This window comes from Neoarius graeffei, chromosome 12, assembly GCF_027579695.1.
Source record: "Neoarius graeffei isolate fNeoGra1 chromosome 12, fNeoGra1.pri, whole genome shotgun sequence".
In the NCBI taxonomy this organism is placed as follows: domain Eukaryota; kingdom Metazoa; phylum Chordata; class Actinopteri; order Siluriformes; family Ariidae; genus Neoarius; species Neoarius graeffei.
In genome coordinates, this window is record NC_083580.1 from 79,460,111 (window position 1) to 79,476,880 (window position 16,770).

General features: G+C 40.3%; 1 protein-coding gene across 6 annotated transcripts in view; it reads left to right on the top strand.

Annotated features, from left to right (window-relative positions):
• The window catches only part of sgcd (sarcoglycan, delta (dystrophin-associated glycoprotein)), a 410,547-nt gene that overhangs the window by 128,638 nt on the left and 265,139 nt on the right, over positions 1–16,770 (top strand). The window contains exon 1 of one of the 6 annotated variants that reach the window (XM_060936509.1): positions 8,031–8,076. The exons of the other annotated variants lie outside the window; for them this stretch is intronic. The gene's annotated coding sequence lies outside the window, so the exon portion shown is untranslated. Of the gene's footprint in view, positions 1–8,030; positions 8,077–16,770 lie in introns of those variants that run through there. 6 annotated transcript variants of the gene reach the window in all.

Consider the following 16,770-nt stretch of genomic DNA (forward strand, 5'->3'; position numbering starts at 1 on the left):
TTCATGATTTTTATAATCAGTTTTGTTTTGTTTTTTTTGTTCAGGGCAGCAGGGTGCAACTTTTCCTCACTAAGTGTCGTTCTCTATCTCTTACTATTCTGGATCTACATAGTTCAGTGCCCAGACATCCCGGTTTGTAACAGCTAGCGCAAATTACTGTGACTTTAATCCCAGTATCTATCTGTTTACTCTTTACTGCTCTTTATAATAATTTTTAAATGTAGAAACTTTTAATTTCTTTTTTGAAGGCATTTTTGCTCTACAGCTTTTCTTTGCATGTCCCTAAGACAATTAATGGACGTATTAAATCCAGCGCTACTGTCTGAGACTTTAATGGAACTACAGTCTAAAGGTCAATATTAAATGCACACATTATATATACATATATAAATAAAAGAATGAATTAACATTATGCTCCTGTTAAAATCTAGAAAAAGGTTTGATTTTTCCACACAGATGAGAGCATTTTAATCAGAGACATTGTTAATCAGATAGAATAATTCCTGATATTTCACTCCAGTGACGTCACTCCCAGTGTTTTCCCGCTGACTAGACGCGCGTGGTCAAAATGGTGAACCGGTTCAGAATTAAAATTCTTTTGATTAACTTGCTTTGTGTGTGTGTGTGTCCATATAATATAAAGAACATTATTCTATCCACATTCAGTGGATATGAGCAATCGTGCACTCTGATTGGCTACTCTGCTACTAGGATATCAGCTCATATACCTTGAGAAGAGAAAAAACAAAATGGCGGAGCGTGTTGCTAAAGCAACCAAGGACAAAATAAAAACTCTACTCAAAAGCAAAACCACAAAAAATAAAAAAAAATTAAACAAAATATGGAATAAAAGTATTTGATGGTAAGAATGTATCTTTTTTAATTTTCAAGAATTATTATCACATTTTTCACAAATTGCTCTTGTCATTTCGCCGGTTTGTTTACATTCTAAGCGGAAAGGATTTTGTCAGACGTTTTGTATAAAGTTTTTATTTATCGAATTTGCAAAAAAATAAAAATGCTCTGTTTCTCAAAATCCAGTGAATGTGAATAAAATAAAACAGTTATTCCACTCAATCTTGTCGTACATGGATTATAGACAACTCGATGCTCATCGGCTATCAGCTCATGTACTGTACGACTCAATTTTGTGGAAAAACTGTTAAATATACGGTGGTATAAAGATATGAAGTTTATCTTCCCGTGTTGAAAATATTTCCCTAAATGTACACATTTAGCACTCGAAGATAAACTTCATATATAATATCCTCTATTTATGTGAAAATACAGAGAGAAACAGTCACTATTATGAATTCTCTCGCTAAACTATATCACAAGTAGGTTCCTAAAACTCCTGAATTCATTTGATTCTCTCATCCTTGCTCTCTCTCTCTCATTTGCACACCAGTCACCTTGTAATCAGACTTCTTTCATGCCTCAAGTTGCCGTGATGCACGTTTGCCATTTCTGAGCTGGCGTATAACATTTACATTCAAATTTCCTCTCAATTCCAGGCCGACCTCTCTATCTGGGAATTATTACTCCATTTTTTTCACACTGCCGCTTTAACCTCATGTTATTTACACTGTTACATGTTCGATAACGTCATCAATCCTGCAACTAAAAACTTATTTCCTTCAAGCAACCTTTTAAAGTTATTTTAATTACATGTCACAGAATGGAGTTTTTTCAGCACCCTGAGCGTTGTCGCTTTGTGCCACGCTGCACTCGTAAGTTTCATTAGAGAACTTTTGAAGCGAATTTTGGCAGGGAGGAATCTCAGCAATAATTGCCAATACTTTGCACAAAAGAGCTTCATCCATCAATTTGTGTCATAAAAAAGTGAAACACTTTATTATCCGCCCAAAGTTGGGAGTGCTAGAGGATGGAGTTTGGCATGAAGTTTCACGTAATTTGTCTTCATCAGGTTCCTACAGTTTCAGAAGCATGACTGAGAATTCATTCTTTCAAAAACCAATGTTTTATAAACTCAGCGGTCACTGGGAATCGTAATAATCCTCTCCATTCTGCTCCGTTTTATGAACTCCGAGGCAGAGTACGTCAGCTCAACACAACTTTAGGGTAAAATTGTATCTCGGTACTTAAAATTAATTATCTAAAAGAATTCAGGAGTCACTGGCCCATTACACAAACTTAATTTGGAGAAGCTGTTTTTATTGTTTATGCAAATTAGGTTTGATTTTTCTAAGTGAGCCAGAAAGAAAGCCATCGATCTCAGAGCAACTATACAAACTGCTTAAAATCACTGTTATTATCTTCTTCTGTTGACTTTTTTTTTTGTTCCATTTTGGATGACAAAAAGTTATTCAGTTTGTCTTGATGGATGAAGCTTTAATTAAGTTCTGTTGTAGTGAACATCAGCACACCTGTGATCCAGCTGTAGGTAAAAGTCCGCAGGGCGAATGCTGGAGCTAATCACAGCTGTGCTGATAATCAGTGTGATTTCACTTTTATACAAGAAATTAATATCAAGTAAGTGATGTTTCAAACACAATACGGCCAAATACTCCATTTATTTGTGCTCTGTGAACGGAAATAGATCCAGAAGAAGCCACACTCACTTTATAGCACATCAGTGAGCTGAATAGCTAATTCGTATAGATTTTTATTATATAGACGCGAGTGTTTAACTGGGAAATACACCACTCATTTTTCATCCGAGCTCCATCCGGGACATGGAGAACCAAAACTGTGGCATAAATCTCTATCTGTCGCACGTGAGGAAATCAATGATAAATTGATGTTTTGATAAATTTGTGGACTTTTTGTTTGTGAATGTGTCGATATAATACAAAGAAAATCACACATTGGCTTGAAGATATGAAGTTTATCTTCTCGTGTTGAAAAACTCGCATTTTTCATAGAAATCCATTGCGGATCTCATCTCATTATCTGTAGCCGCTTTATCCTGTTCTACAGGGTCGCAGGCAAGCTGGAGCCTATCCCAGCTGACTACGGGCGAAAGGCGGGGTACACCCTGGACAAGTCGCCAGGTCATCACAGGGCTGACACATAGACACAGACAACCATTCACACTCACATTCACACCTACGCTCAATTTAGAGTCACCAGTTAACCTAACCTGCATGTCTTTGGACTGTGGGGGAAACCGGAGCACCCGGAGGAAACCCACGCGGACACGGGGAGAACATGCAAACTCCACACAGAAAGGCCCTCGCCGGCCACGGGGCTCGAACCCGGACCTTCTTGCTGTGAGGCGACAGCGCTAACCACTACACCACCGTGCCACCATTAATAATAATAATAATAATAATAATAATAATAATAATAAGTTAAATTTATATAGCGCCTTTCAAGAAACCCAAGGACGCTTTACAATTATAGACAAGGAAAAAAAGTAAGGAAAATAAAAATAATAATTAAATAAAATAAAAAATAAAAAGTCCACCAAGTAGGGGTCAGGATGTAATTCCCGTGGTGTAGCAGCCACAGTCCCACCAAAAGGCGCATGAAAACGAGTCCCACATCTCCAGCACCGCCGCCGTGACGCAGTCAACAACATCGCTCAAACACCACGCCGTGGATCCACACAGCGAGCAGAGAAGCTCCGTCACGCAGAGCGCTGGTGTGTCCCAAACCGCCTGCACAGCCGCCGCAACACCACTGAGCAACATCGCTCGGAACATCACGCCAAGCGTTAAAGCGCAGAGCGCTGGACAACCACGATGTAAAATGAGCAACGAGCTCACTGCAGTCCATAGCTGGGAGTGCAGGCATCACCCACAGCGAACCAAGGCCTGGAGGTAACCGTCCGGAGCTGGGTCCGGAGCTACACCACCACCGGCGGACAAAACACTCAAACAAACATCAAACTACACAAACACACAGAAAAATAAATAAATAAATAAATAAATAAAATGAAAATAGAAAAAGAAAGAAAATAAAAATAAAATAAAAAAGCTCTGGTGAGAAGCGGCAGCCAGAATGCGCATGACGTACTATCAACCGGAAACGGAAACGAAAAAAAATTATTATTATTATTATTATTATTATTATTATTATTATACATTCCGTTCAGGTGTTCAATGCGTCTTTCTCTTTCAAAATTCTCTCAAAATCTTTCTATTTTGTAACAAAGCAAACCTGACAACAAACAATGTTTGTTTACAAATTGTCCCAGTCGCTCGCTAGTGTGAAAGTTTTACTTCTCCGACGTGTGACGTCATGTTGTCTTGACAACCATGCAATATTGTAAACCATATTCAACGCATATTCTCCATTGGGTAGAGTGACGTAATACACTTAGGATGAGCGGTATGCTAACAATATTGCATGCTATCAAACCAAATAAATGAAACCTGCTAGAAGGGAATAGAACACGTTTTTATTCCATTGAGAAAGTGTCCTGTGTGTATAATATTTCCTGATATTTCACTCCGACGACGTCACGCCCAGTGTTTTCCCACTGACTAGATGCGCGTTGTTAAAATGGCGAAATGGTTCAAAATAAAAATTATTTTCAGTAACTTGCATATTTTATTCTGGATGTATCCATATAATATAATACAGTCCCTGACAAAACTCTTGTCGCTTATCCATTTTGTAGAAACAACAGCTTATAACCTGACTTTTAATTAATCCATTGGTTTTAGAAATGGCTCATATGAAAGCTAAAACCCTCCCAAATTATGTTTAATATACTAATAAATTCGCTTCACTGAAGAAAGATTGATCATTTAATGAACACAGAAAGGTCAGATTTTGGCAAGACAAAAGTTTTGTCGCCTACAGAGAGTAATGTGAAAATTGAACAAATAATTTACTTCAAATACAAATATATGTTGCATAACATCAGTGAATTAAGTAGTGGTGCTGTGAGATCCATATTTAATATCTTGTATGACTTCCATGAGCTTGAAGGACTGCATCCATGCGGTTCGACAATGATTCATACAATTTATTGATGAAGTCATCAGGAATAGCAAAGAAAGCAGTCTTACATGCCTCCCAGAGTTCATCAAGATTCTTTGGCTTCGTCTTCCATGCTTCTTCTTTCATTCTACCCCAGACATGCTCAATGATGTTCATGTCTGGTGACTGGGCTGGCCAGTCCTGGAGCACCTTGATCTTCTTCGCCTTGAAGAACTTTGATGTAGAGATGGAAGTATGCGATGGAGCACCATCCTGCTGCAAAATTTGACCCCTTTTATGGTTGGGAATGTAAGAGGTAGCTAATACTTCTTGATATTTTAGGCTATTGATATTGCCTTCCACCCTGCAAATCTCTCGCACGCCCCCATGCTGGATGTAACCCCAGACCATGATTTTTCCGCCACCAAACTTAACTGTTTTCTGGGTGAATCTCGGATCCATGTGGGCTCCAGTAGGTCTCCTGCAATATTTGCAGCAGCTGTGATGTACAGTCCCTGACAAAAGTCTTGTCGCTTGGGTACAAGTTGATCTTAAGTGCCCCTCAAATATATGTCCAATCAATTTTTTTTTTTACAAGAAATGGCTAATTTCAATCCCAACAGCTTTTGAAATAATGTTTTGGTGCCAAACGAAACTGCTGAAAAGATCAAGGTGCTCCAGGACTGGCCAGCCCAGTCACCAGACATGAACATCATTAAGCATGTCTGGGGTAGAATGAAAGAGGAAGCATGGAAGACGAAACCAAAGAATCTCGATGAACTCTGGGAGGCGTGTAAGACTGCTTTCTTTGCTATTCCTGATGACTTCATCAATAAATTGTATGAATCATTGTCAAACCGCATGGATGCAGTCCTTCAAGCTCATGGAAGTCTCATCTCATCTCATTATCTCTAGCCGCTTTATCCTTCTACAGGGTCGCAGGCAAGCTGGAGCCTATCCCAGCTGACTACGGGCGAAAGGCGGGGTACACCCTGGACAAGTCGCCAGGTCATCACAGGGCTGACACATAGACACAGACAACCATTCACACTCACATTCACACCTACGGTCAATTTAGAGTCACCAGTTAACCTAACCTGCATGTCTTTGGACTGTGGGGGAAACCGGAGCACCCGGAGGAAACCCACGCGGACACGGGGAGAACATGCAAACTCCACACAGAAAGGCCCTCGCCGGCCCCGGGGCTCGAACCCAGGACCTTCTTGCTGTGAGGCGACAGCGCTAACCACTACACCACCGTGCCGCCCTCATGGAAGTCATACAAGATATTAAATATGGATCTCACAGCACCACTACTTAATTCACTGATGTTATGCAACATATTTTTGTATTTGAAGTAAATTATTTGTTCAATTTTCACATTACTCTCTGTAGGCGACAAAACTTTTGTCTTGCCAAAATCTGACCTTTCTGTGTTCATTAAATGATCAATCTTTCTTCAGTGAAGCAAATTTATTAGTACATTAAACATAATTTGGGAGGGTTTTAGCTTTCATATGAGCCATTTCTAAAACCAATGGATTAATTAAAAGTCAGGTTATAAGCTGTTGTTTCTACAAAATGGATAAGCGACAAGAGTTTTGTCAGGGACTGTATAATATAATATAATATAATATAATATAATATAATATAATATAATATAATATAATTGAATCTTGATAATATAATATAATATAATATAATATAATATAATATAATATAATATAATATAATATAAAGAGCATTACACAGTGGTGCAAAGATATGAAGTTTATCTTCTCATGTTAAAAAATATATCCATTCACTACATAAAGATAAACTTCATAACTTCACGCAGCCGTGTAATATCTTCCGTGTACGTTCCTGTTACAGGTGCTTTTGGTAAAACTTGCATCCTTTCTTCATTTTCATCTTCATCTGACGAGAATTCATATTTTAACTCAAAAAAAGTTAAATTCCTGAAAATGATCATTCACCATTTCCACTTATGATGCCGCTAAAACTACTGTAGTAAACTAGGAAGTGGATTTTTTTTTTTTTGGTTGTGACAAACACATTGAAACGTCCTAGCACTGTTTTGTGTAATATCAGCACTCGTGGAACGTCACATGACAAAACAAACTAGTGGACTGGAACTAATGGTTGTGTCAAGACTCTAAAGAGAATTCGACAATAGTTTCTTTTTGGGGACAAAAAAACATTAACCACCCACAGGTTTATTTTTACTGTTCTTAAAAAGAAAACTGGGGCGTCACGGTGGTGTAGTGGTTAGCGCTGTCGCCTCACAGCAAGAAGGTCCTGGGTTCGAGCCCCGTGGCCGGCGAGGGCCTTTCTGTGCGGAGTTTGCATGTTCTCCCCGTGTCCGCGTGGGTTTCCTCCGGGTGCTCCGGTTTCCCCCACAGTCCAAAGACATGCAGGTTAGGTTAACTGGTGACTCTAAATTGAGCGTAGGTGTGAATGTGAGTGTGAATGGTTGTCTGTGTCTATGTGTCAGCCCTGTGATGACCTGGCGACTTGTCCAGGGTGTACCCCGCCTTTCACCCGTAGTCAGCTGGGATAGGATCCAGCTCGCCTGTGACCCTGTAGAACAGGATAAAGCGGCTAGAGATAATGAGATGAGATGAAAAAGAAAACTGCATCTTATAATAATGACAATAACAACAATATTTGCATTCGTTAGCATTTAAAATGAACCACTAAATGTTTGTTTTTTCTTTTTTCCAATTATATCTTAGACTTGTAATGCACCGATAATGAAATGTGCCTTTTTTCCATCAGCTGTTTTTAATCAGAGTAGAAACAGAAATGGATAAATTTCAGGTCATAGGAAACGACTATGACTGAGCGACTGCTTCGTGATTAATTGATTACAACGTAGCTGGAATTTCTAATTAGAGCCACAGATTAAAATTAAAAAAAAAAAAAAGCTTTGCTTGTTGTTGTTCTTTTTCTTCTTTTCATGGCGGTGCCCAGAGGAAGCATCGCTATAAGCCGCACTCACTGTACCTCCATTAGGAAAAGGCTGACAACTAAAAGAGATGTTGCTGCAAGGCATCTGCCATCCTTTATCTGTTTCCACAGCTGGAGTCATCCGAGGGGAATATTGACGGGTCCCTGACATCATTAGGAGAGACAGGAGTTTGTTACCAAGAGCAAACAACACTGATCTTGGCGAGACTGTTGGTGTGTTGGAATATTTTGAACTTTGCATACAATAATTAATAATTACACTCCAAGTTAATTAATGCAAAGGCTGAAACACTTTGAAAATGAAAGTAACATTCAGCACAGAGAAACGGGCTCTTAGTGGTGGTGTAGTTGTAGTGAGTGATTTTTTTTTTTTTTTGCAAATTTAATTAACAGGAAATGTAACTGACAGGCCACTTACTGACATGACACTTACTGACAGCACTTTCTACAATAATTGGCACCCTAATTATTGGTAAAGGGTTAGTAAAAAGGGTTAGAAAAACAAAGTCCACCTTTTGGAGAAGTTGCTTCATGAGACACTGAAAAAATGTGAAAAATCCAAACTTTAAATGAAATAAATTTATTCAAAGAAAAACAAATCCCTCATCAAGACAACAATTAGTTCATCTACCGTATCCGTAACGCCAGTGACCTCTTGTCATGGCGTGGCGTCCATCATCCACTATTCAGCTAAATCATACCTCCTCTGTCGGATTTCCATTCCGACTGTTTTGTTTGAAAGAACTCATCACTCCACACAAAACTTGGTCATTGTTTTGTCAAATTTTTTGCTAATGAGTTAGGCCAAATTTACAAATCTTCCGTAGAATTGTTTCTCCTCTCATTTTTCATCCGATTTCAGTTCTGATCGATGTTTTGGGTCGGTCTTCTCTTGAGGAACAGAATTTGGTCATTGGTTTGTTGAGTTTCCTGTTGTAAACAATTTTATTTACAACTTTGTTTATTTTCAGTTAAATCGTGTCTCCTCCCTCAGTTCTCAATGGATTTCAGTTCTGATTGTTTTATTTGAAAGAACTCGACCTTCTGCACCACACTTGGTCATTGTATTGTCAATTTTTTGCAAACAAATTAGTCATTAGGTCAAATTAATATATTTTAGGACTTCTGACTAGAATTGTATCTCCTCTCTGATTTCTCATCCGATTCCAGTTCTGATCGATGTTTTGGGTCGATCTTCCTTTGAGGAACAAAATTTAGTCCTTTGCTGATGTTCCTGTTGTAAACAGTTTGTCATGGAGGTTGGTCTTCTCTCTCTCACATCATCACATTTCAGTTCTGTTTGAAGTTTTGGCCGTCATGGGCGTTTTGATGGCAGGCCAGATGATCAACTACATCTTTGACATTCTGGTTTTCAACAAAAAAAACAAAAAACAAAATGCATGCAGGAACACTGAAGTGACGTAATCGGGCTTGCTGGCATGACACTAACAGGAAATGTTTGAGAAGATTTTTATATTTTGCTTTGATGCATCAAAATCATGCTGTATTTCCTCAGTTGCATGTATGCTCAATAAAGCCTGGACTTCTCTGATGGTTCATTTGTCCGTGTTTTTTTTTTTTTTTATGCTAATGTTAAGAGTTGTTGTTTACACGGCTAACATTTTACAAGGATTTAAAAAAAATGGCAGTTCCCAGTGCTGCATTGGCTCGTGTTTGAACAGTTACATCACTCATGATTCTTCTTGTGCTGGGAGAGAACCTACCCTGAAATAGGAGCTTAAAAAAATGAGTCCCTCAGAATGACATTCTAAGAACTACAATCATTCTCAGTTCCTGCAGTTTGGACACACAAAAACAGGGGGAAGTTCCTCTAACAGTGTTAAGAATGATGAAAATATTGCTCCATTCTGAAAGCAAATAAGTTTCACAGAGTGAGAATGGGGCAGCGTGGTTCCTGCCCCAGTGGACCTCTAGGGATGATAATTTACCATTTTTGACCACTAGGTTCAAACTCTAGTAAAATCTAGAAAGGTGAACAAATCAATGGAACTTTGACTTAGACCTATCCAGGAACAACGTTTTCTTAGAAATTTTGGCTGATCAAAAGAGATCATGGGTATTTCAGTGGAATTTGAACCAGAACGTTAAGGACGGGGGCAGCACGGTGGTGTAGTGGTTAGTGCTGTCGCCTCACAGCAAGAAGGTCCGGGTTCGAGCCCCGTGGCCGGCGAGGGCCTTTCTGTGTGGAGTTTGCATGTTCTCCCCGTGTCCGCGTGGGTTTCCTCCGGGTGCTCCGGTTTCCCCCACAGTCCAAAGACATGCAGGTTAGGTTAACTGGTGACTCTAAATTGAGCGTAGGTGTGAATGTGAGTGTGAATGGTTGTCTGTGTCTATGTGTCAGCCCTGTGATGACCTGGCGGCTTGTCCAGGGTGTACCCCGCCTTTCGCCCGTAGTCAGCTGGGATAGGCTCCAGCTTGCCTGCGACCCTGTAGAACAGGATAAAGCGGCTAGAGATAATGAGATGAGATGAGATGTTAAGGACGTAGTAGCTCATCTGGTCTGGCATCAAAACACCCATGACGACCAAAACATCACACAGAACTGAAATGTGATGATGTGAGAGAGAGAGGACCGACCTCCATGACAAACTGTTCACTACAGGAACATCAACAAAGGACTAAATTTGGTTCCTCAAGGGAAGATCAACCCAAAACATTGATCAGAACTGAATTCGGATGAGAAACGAGAAAGTAGATGCAATTCCAGTGAGAAGCCTGGAAAATTCATTAATTTGGCCTAATTTGTAACTCGTTAGCGCAAAATTTGACAAAATGACCAAGTTTACTGCAGAGTGACGAGTTCTTTCCAACAAAACAATCAGAACAGGAATCCGTGGAGAACTGAACTGACGGAGGAGATGTGGTTTAACTGAATCGTGGATGACGGATGGACGCCATGCCATGGCAACAGCTCACCAGCTTTATGGTCAGATGAGCTAATTATATACGAGTTGTGAATGAGGACTTCCTGAAATTTCCTCAACAGTTAAATCTCACAGCTGGCCTTTAAAGTCATGGTGCTATTTATCAGCCACAGCAGACCGTACAAAGCCCTTCCTTGTTTTTACACTCCTACCCTGACCATTGTGTCGCTGTAATATTTTCGTCTCAGAAAATAAAATCAGCTCTGTATGGACCGTCGGGCTTTCCTCTGAGAATGTATAATCCTCTAAACTGAATGTATAAAAGGTCGATGAGACACGAACTGGTGGGTTCATTAAAGGAGCCCTCGTCTGTTTGCAGTCATTTTTATTGACCCTGACACTTTATTTGTTTTCTGATCCATTAGGCCTGTGGTGGTGACATAATCTATTTTTAAAGTTGCTTTAGCCTGGTGGGGACTTCGAGCGCTCCTCAGAAAGCCAAACGCATTACCGGAAATTTCCGCAAGGCACCGCGATCTTTCCGTGATTCATCACATCAAAGAAGTGAGGCACAAAGAGCCACGGATATGGATGTGACAGTTCTGGTTCAGGGACAGGGTCCGCTACTGATGTTGGCTCAGTGCCCGGCTCATTTATCAGTCGAGGTGCTTCTTCATCACTATATTCAACACAAGTGGCATTTGTTGTTGGTTGCTGCATTTGCAAGAAGAAAAAAAAAAGCCAGAGCACAGATTTATTTTCCAACAAGAGCAGTCTTTGTGCTTCTAAATCACTTTGATCATTTCAAACGGTGGATAATAGTGTGTGTGTGTGTGTGTGTGTGTAAGTCGTTTCGTTAAAGGCCATGCATCATGTATCATTAGACAAATTGGACATGAGCATGAAAATCAAGTGCTGTCATTTCTCATCGTCAGATAAACTTAGGGTCCTGTAAAATATGGAATTGTCCAGTAATTGGAAACTAAATTTTTTTAAAGTTCAGTGTTGAACTGAAACACGATGCACTTTGTTCCATAATTTTGAGAGTCAATTCAGATCAATTCAGTGTAAATCTGTGGGAGAGAAATATCACAGGTGAGACTGTTAATACAGGGAGATTTGTATGAGATTGAAGGAAACCCTGCTGCTCTTCATCAGCCTGTGTGTCGTATTATATTCCACTACACAGGGTACGCAGAAGGGAATGAGAGAAGGAGAGAATGACTTTCGATGGCTGGAGTGAGAGTGCATGAGAGAAAACGTTTACAAGGTGAACTGCACCATCTGATAAAAGACAGTTCTTGAATTAGGAGGTTACATCAAACTGTGAAGATGAATTATATCGAAAATGTTGTTTTCACGACTGAAAGAAATTGTTCCATGATCTTTATATATATATATATATTTAGCTCATCTGACCATAAAGCCAGTGAGCTGTTGCCATGGCGTGGCGTCCATCCATCATCCACAATTCAGTTAAATCGTATCTCCTCTGTCAATTCAGTTCTCCACAGATTTCCGTTCTGATTGTTTTGTTTGAAAGAACTCATCACTCCACACAAAACTTGGTTGTTGTTTTATCAATTTTTTTGCTAACGAGTTACAAATTAGGCCAAATTAACGAATTTTCCAGGCTTCTCACTAGAATTGTATCTCCTCTCTGATTTCTCATCCGATTCCAGTTCTGATCGATGTTTTGGGTCGATCTTCCTTTGAGGAACAAAATTTAGTCCTTTGTTGATGTTCCTGTTGTAAACAGTTTGTCGTGGAGGTTGGTCTTCTCTCTCTCTCACATCGTCACATTTCAGTTCTGTGTGATGTTTTGGTCGCCATGTGTGTTTTGTTTTGATGGCAGGCCAGATGAGCGACTACGTCCTTAAAGTTCTGATTTTTTTCTTAAAATACAGTCGTTTTATTCTAAAGGTCTTTACACAAACAGTGCCACATACTCATTTCATTATGATTTTTTCATCAAAATTTATTTATTTTTTTCTCATGAATGTCTAGCCCATAAATAAACACTTTCAAATCAAAGGCGAATGTTCATGTGGGAAAAAGGAGCGTTATAGAACCTGAGACCGGTCTCAAGACCAGTTTTTGAAGGTCTCAGTCTCATCTTGGGAATCAACCACATTTTTATTTGGTATTGTCTCAGTCTCAGGATTTTATTTCAAGACCAGTCAAGACAACAACTGCAGGGGGAGATTTTGCTAAACTGCCTGTGCATTGTCTGATTTATTTGTTAACATCATGACTGTGGGTGGCACGGTGGTGTAGTGATTAGCGCTGTCGCCTCACAGCAAGAAGGTCCGGGTTCGAGCCCCGTGGCCGGCGAGGGCCTTTCTGTGTGGAGTTTGCATGTTCTCCCCGTGTCCGCGTGGGTTTCCTCCGGGTGCTCCGGTTTCCCCCACAGTCCAAAGACATGCAGGTTAGGTTAACTGGTGACTCTAAATTGAGCGTAGGTGTGAATGTGAGTGTGAATGGTTGTCTGTGTCTATGTGTCAGCCCTGTGATGACCTGGCGACTTGTCCAGGGTGAACCCCGCCTTTCGCCCGTAGTCAGCTGGGATAGGCTCCAGCTTGCCTGCGACCCTGTAGAACAGGATAAAGCGGCTACAGATAATGAGATGAGATGAGATGAGATCATGACTGTGATTGGATGTAAAATTTCCTGCTTCAAATGTGACCAATAACATGACTCATTGCTAATTTGAAAGTTTTCTTCCTGTTAACAGATGTCACCCATCCCCCACTCCCCTTCACACACACTGGTCTGGTCCTGGTCTTGACTCGGTCTCGCCCTGCCTCAGTCTTGGTCTTGACTTGATCTCAACCCCTCAAAGTCTCGGTCTTGATACACTTTAGTCTCGGTTTAAGTGGTCTCGACTACAACACTACGAAAAAGCAACGCTTATTTTTTCCACAGCAGGTTCGATTTTTCCAAGGAATGTGTTCAACCAATCAGGATGCAGGTTATGGAAACATCACCACCACACAGCTGCTGTTTATAACAAGCACTGTTTGACCAAGACAACTAAAATGAAAAATAATGACTTTAATAGAAGCGGAGCTCGGCAATGAAAATGGTTGGTGTTCAGTCTGTGATCCGTAGCCTACTTTACGATGTTGTGAGACTTGCTACGAGTCTCAGCAGCTCCTGAACCGAGCAGTGAAACTCCCCACGTTCTCGCTTTCTTCTCAGGGTCACTATCAGATGTACCCAAAATGTTTTCCTCCTTTTTTTGTGAAATAATAAGCACCAGCTCATCATCACTCATCAACTTTGTCATAACACGACTGTGCAAGCATTCCACAAAAACAATCATGTCACGTTTAACGTGAATATTAACGTTGCATTAAATTCATCAACAATTCTCTTGCACTTTTGGATCATTCGTTTGTGTCATGCTGTATGTTAAGAATGTGAAAAGTATAGACATTCAATGGATGTTTTGTGTAGACAAAATAAAATAAAATTATTGAATGATATTCTGTTACACACGTATTCCTCTCACTCAAAAGTACATAAAAAAAGATGCAATTCAGGTTTGTGTGTTTGCATATCTGAATACTTGAACCTCTCAGTAAATGGTTGAAGCCATTGCAAGAATGTGGAAGGGTTTTTTGTTTGTTTGTTTTATCTTTAGATACGTCTCCTTGTGAAGGCTAATTCAGGAGTAAGACCTGTTGTTTTAGGAAAAAAAAAGTTATGCAATAAGCAACTATTTGTTATAGGTCCACAGTAGGTGGAGCATCTCAGTCCAACCCCCAACCCAACCCAACCCAACCCAACCCAACCCAACCCAACCCAACCATCTAGTTTCCATTTCAGGAACTTGGCAACCCAAGATAAACTTAATCAAATAGAAATATATTTCTATTCTGATCTTGTCTTGCATCTTTGTCGTCGTAGAAACCTTTTATCATCACACTCGGAACATTTCTCAAGAATTGCTTTGATGATACAGTTGATGTTACATTACATTAATGGTATTAATGCTCTGAGGGTTCAGTGCTTTGCTCAAGGGCACTTCAGCCATTCTTGCTGATCCAGTGAATCAAACCAGCAACCTTTTGGTCCCAAAACTGCTTCTCTAACCATTAAAGCCATGGCTTCCCCCTGAAAACAAGACTTTTAATAAAATTTTAAAAATAAATAAAAAAGGGTGGTGGTGGCACAGTGGTGTAGTGGTTAGCACTATCGCCTAACAGCAAGAAGATTCTGGGTTCAAGCCCAGAGGCCAATGGGGGCCTTTCTGTGTGGAGTTTGCATGTTCTCCCCGTGTCTGTGTGGGTTTCTTATGGGTGCTCCGGTTTCCTCTACAGTCCAAAGAAATGTGGTTAAGTTAATATGGGGCGGCCTTTGGCTGAAGTGCCCTTGTGCAAGGCACGTAACCCCCAATTGCTCCCCGGGCGCTGTAGTATCGCTACCCACTGCTCTGGGTATGTGTGTGTGTTCATTGTTTCAGATGGGTTAAATGCAGAGGACGAATTACACTGTGCTTGAGTGTGCATGTGACAAATAAAGGCTTCTTCTTCTTCTTCTTCTTTTTCATGGCACAACTGGCGTTGTGCCCTGACATGGCAAAACAAAGGATTAGGGGCATCCCTCAAAATTTCAATAGCACAGGGGACGTATCAGCTCTATAAGCAGCATGGAAACTGTTAATGAATCCAGCTTCTTCACAGAATGCAATGCTGGAGTAATACATATTTGAATTTATTCACAACAACATTTGCAATCAGAAATAAAAGTTTGTGTAGAGCAGCAGTTAGCGCCGTGGACCCAGCAGAGTCCTCGCTCTCAGTGTTGAACTGATGGTGCTCCGGTGACTGGGTGACAAGTGACTCTGCAGGAGAGAGTGAGAATTAATTATCCAGAGAGGAGAAACCGAGCAGGCTCAAATTATTACAATTATAACTCAACTCATTTTCCAGAAATAGACGTTTTCTGACATGTTTGTTTGATGCATCCTGTTGGAAAGCTCTCGAGCTTCCTTAAGAACCATTTTCCATTTTTTCCCTCCTCCCTCGAGTCTCCCGATAGATGACTTTTGACATTTTCACATTTAGTAAACATCAAAACAAGGCTTCATAGCACGACTGGCATCGTGCCCTGACGTGGCAAAACAAAGGATTAGGGGCATCCCTCAAAATCTCAACACCAGAGGCGAGGAAATGTCACCTGCAGCCCACAGATGAAAGGACAGTGACATGAGAAAGCATACTAATAAAGATGCCAGAGATACAGAGAGGAGAGAAAGATGCCAGCAGCCTTCGCTCTCACAATACATCAGCGTGTCATTGGCTGGGCCACCCGCTACGGTGACAAATCTGCCTGTCACGAGTACAGCGTCCGCCATGACAGCTTGGCATTTTAACTATAAAGATTAACTTTAAACATCTACCAGGTGGTTCTGTGTCCACCACGGCTGTGATTAATACAGAACAAGAGAGCCTTTGACCTGATGCGAGAGATCGTCTGCTGTTTAATTCAGTCAGGATGAAAGAAGTAACTGGAAGGAAGTACAAGAAGGTCAAGTGTAATGAGAATGAAGAAGAGCACATTTTGTGCTTACTGTTGAAATTGTGTTTTTTTTCTCACCATGAGAAAGAATCACTCTTTCATATAGTCTTCCTTTAATTGCATTCTTTTAAAAAGTGTAATGTTTTTTAGAAGCTGATAAACAATCTGCAAACTGTCCTCAGACTCTTCTGCTTTGTTTCGGAGTTGCGGCTTAAACCAAGCAAAACTTTACAGAATCTTTGATCGTGTCATGTGATCGCCACTTGTAAATGTTCTTCTTTATGTAAATTTAGTCATGCTGGAATAAAACGAGATGTTTTCGCTTCTGTAACATGGTCAGTGCATCAGATGTTACGCTCATTTGTGTTGATTTAAGCTTCAGTTAATGCCTCGCTAACCATATTTAACAGTTATTCCACAAAATTGAGTCGTACATGAGCCGATAGCCGACGAGGCGCGTAGCACCGAGTTGTCTATAATCCATGTACGATGAGAT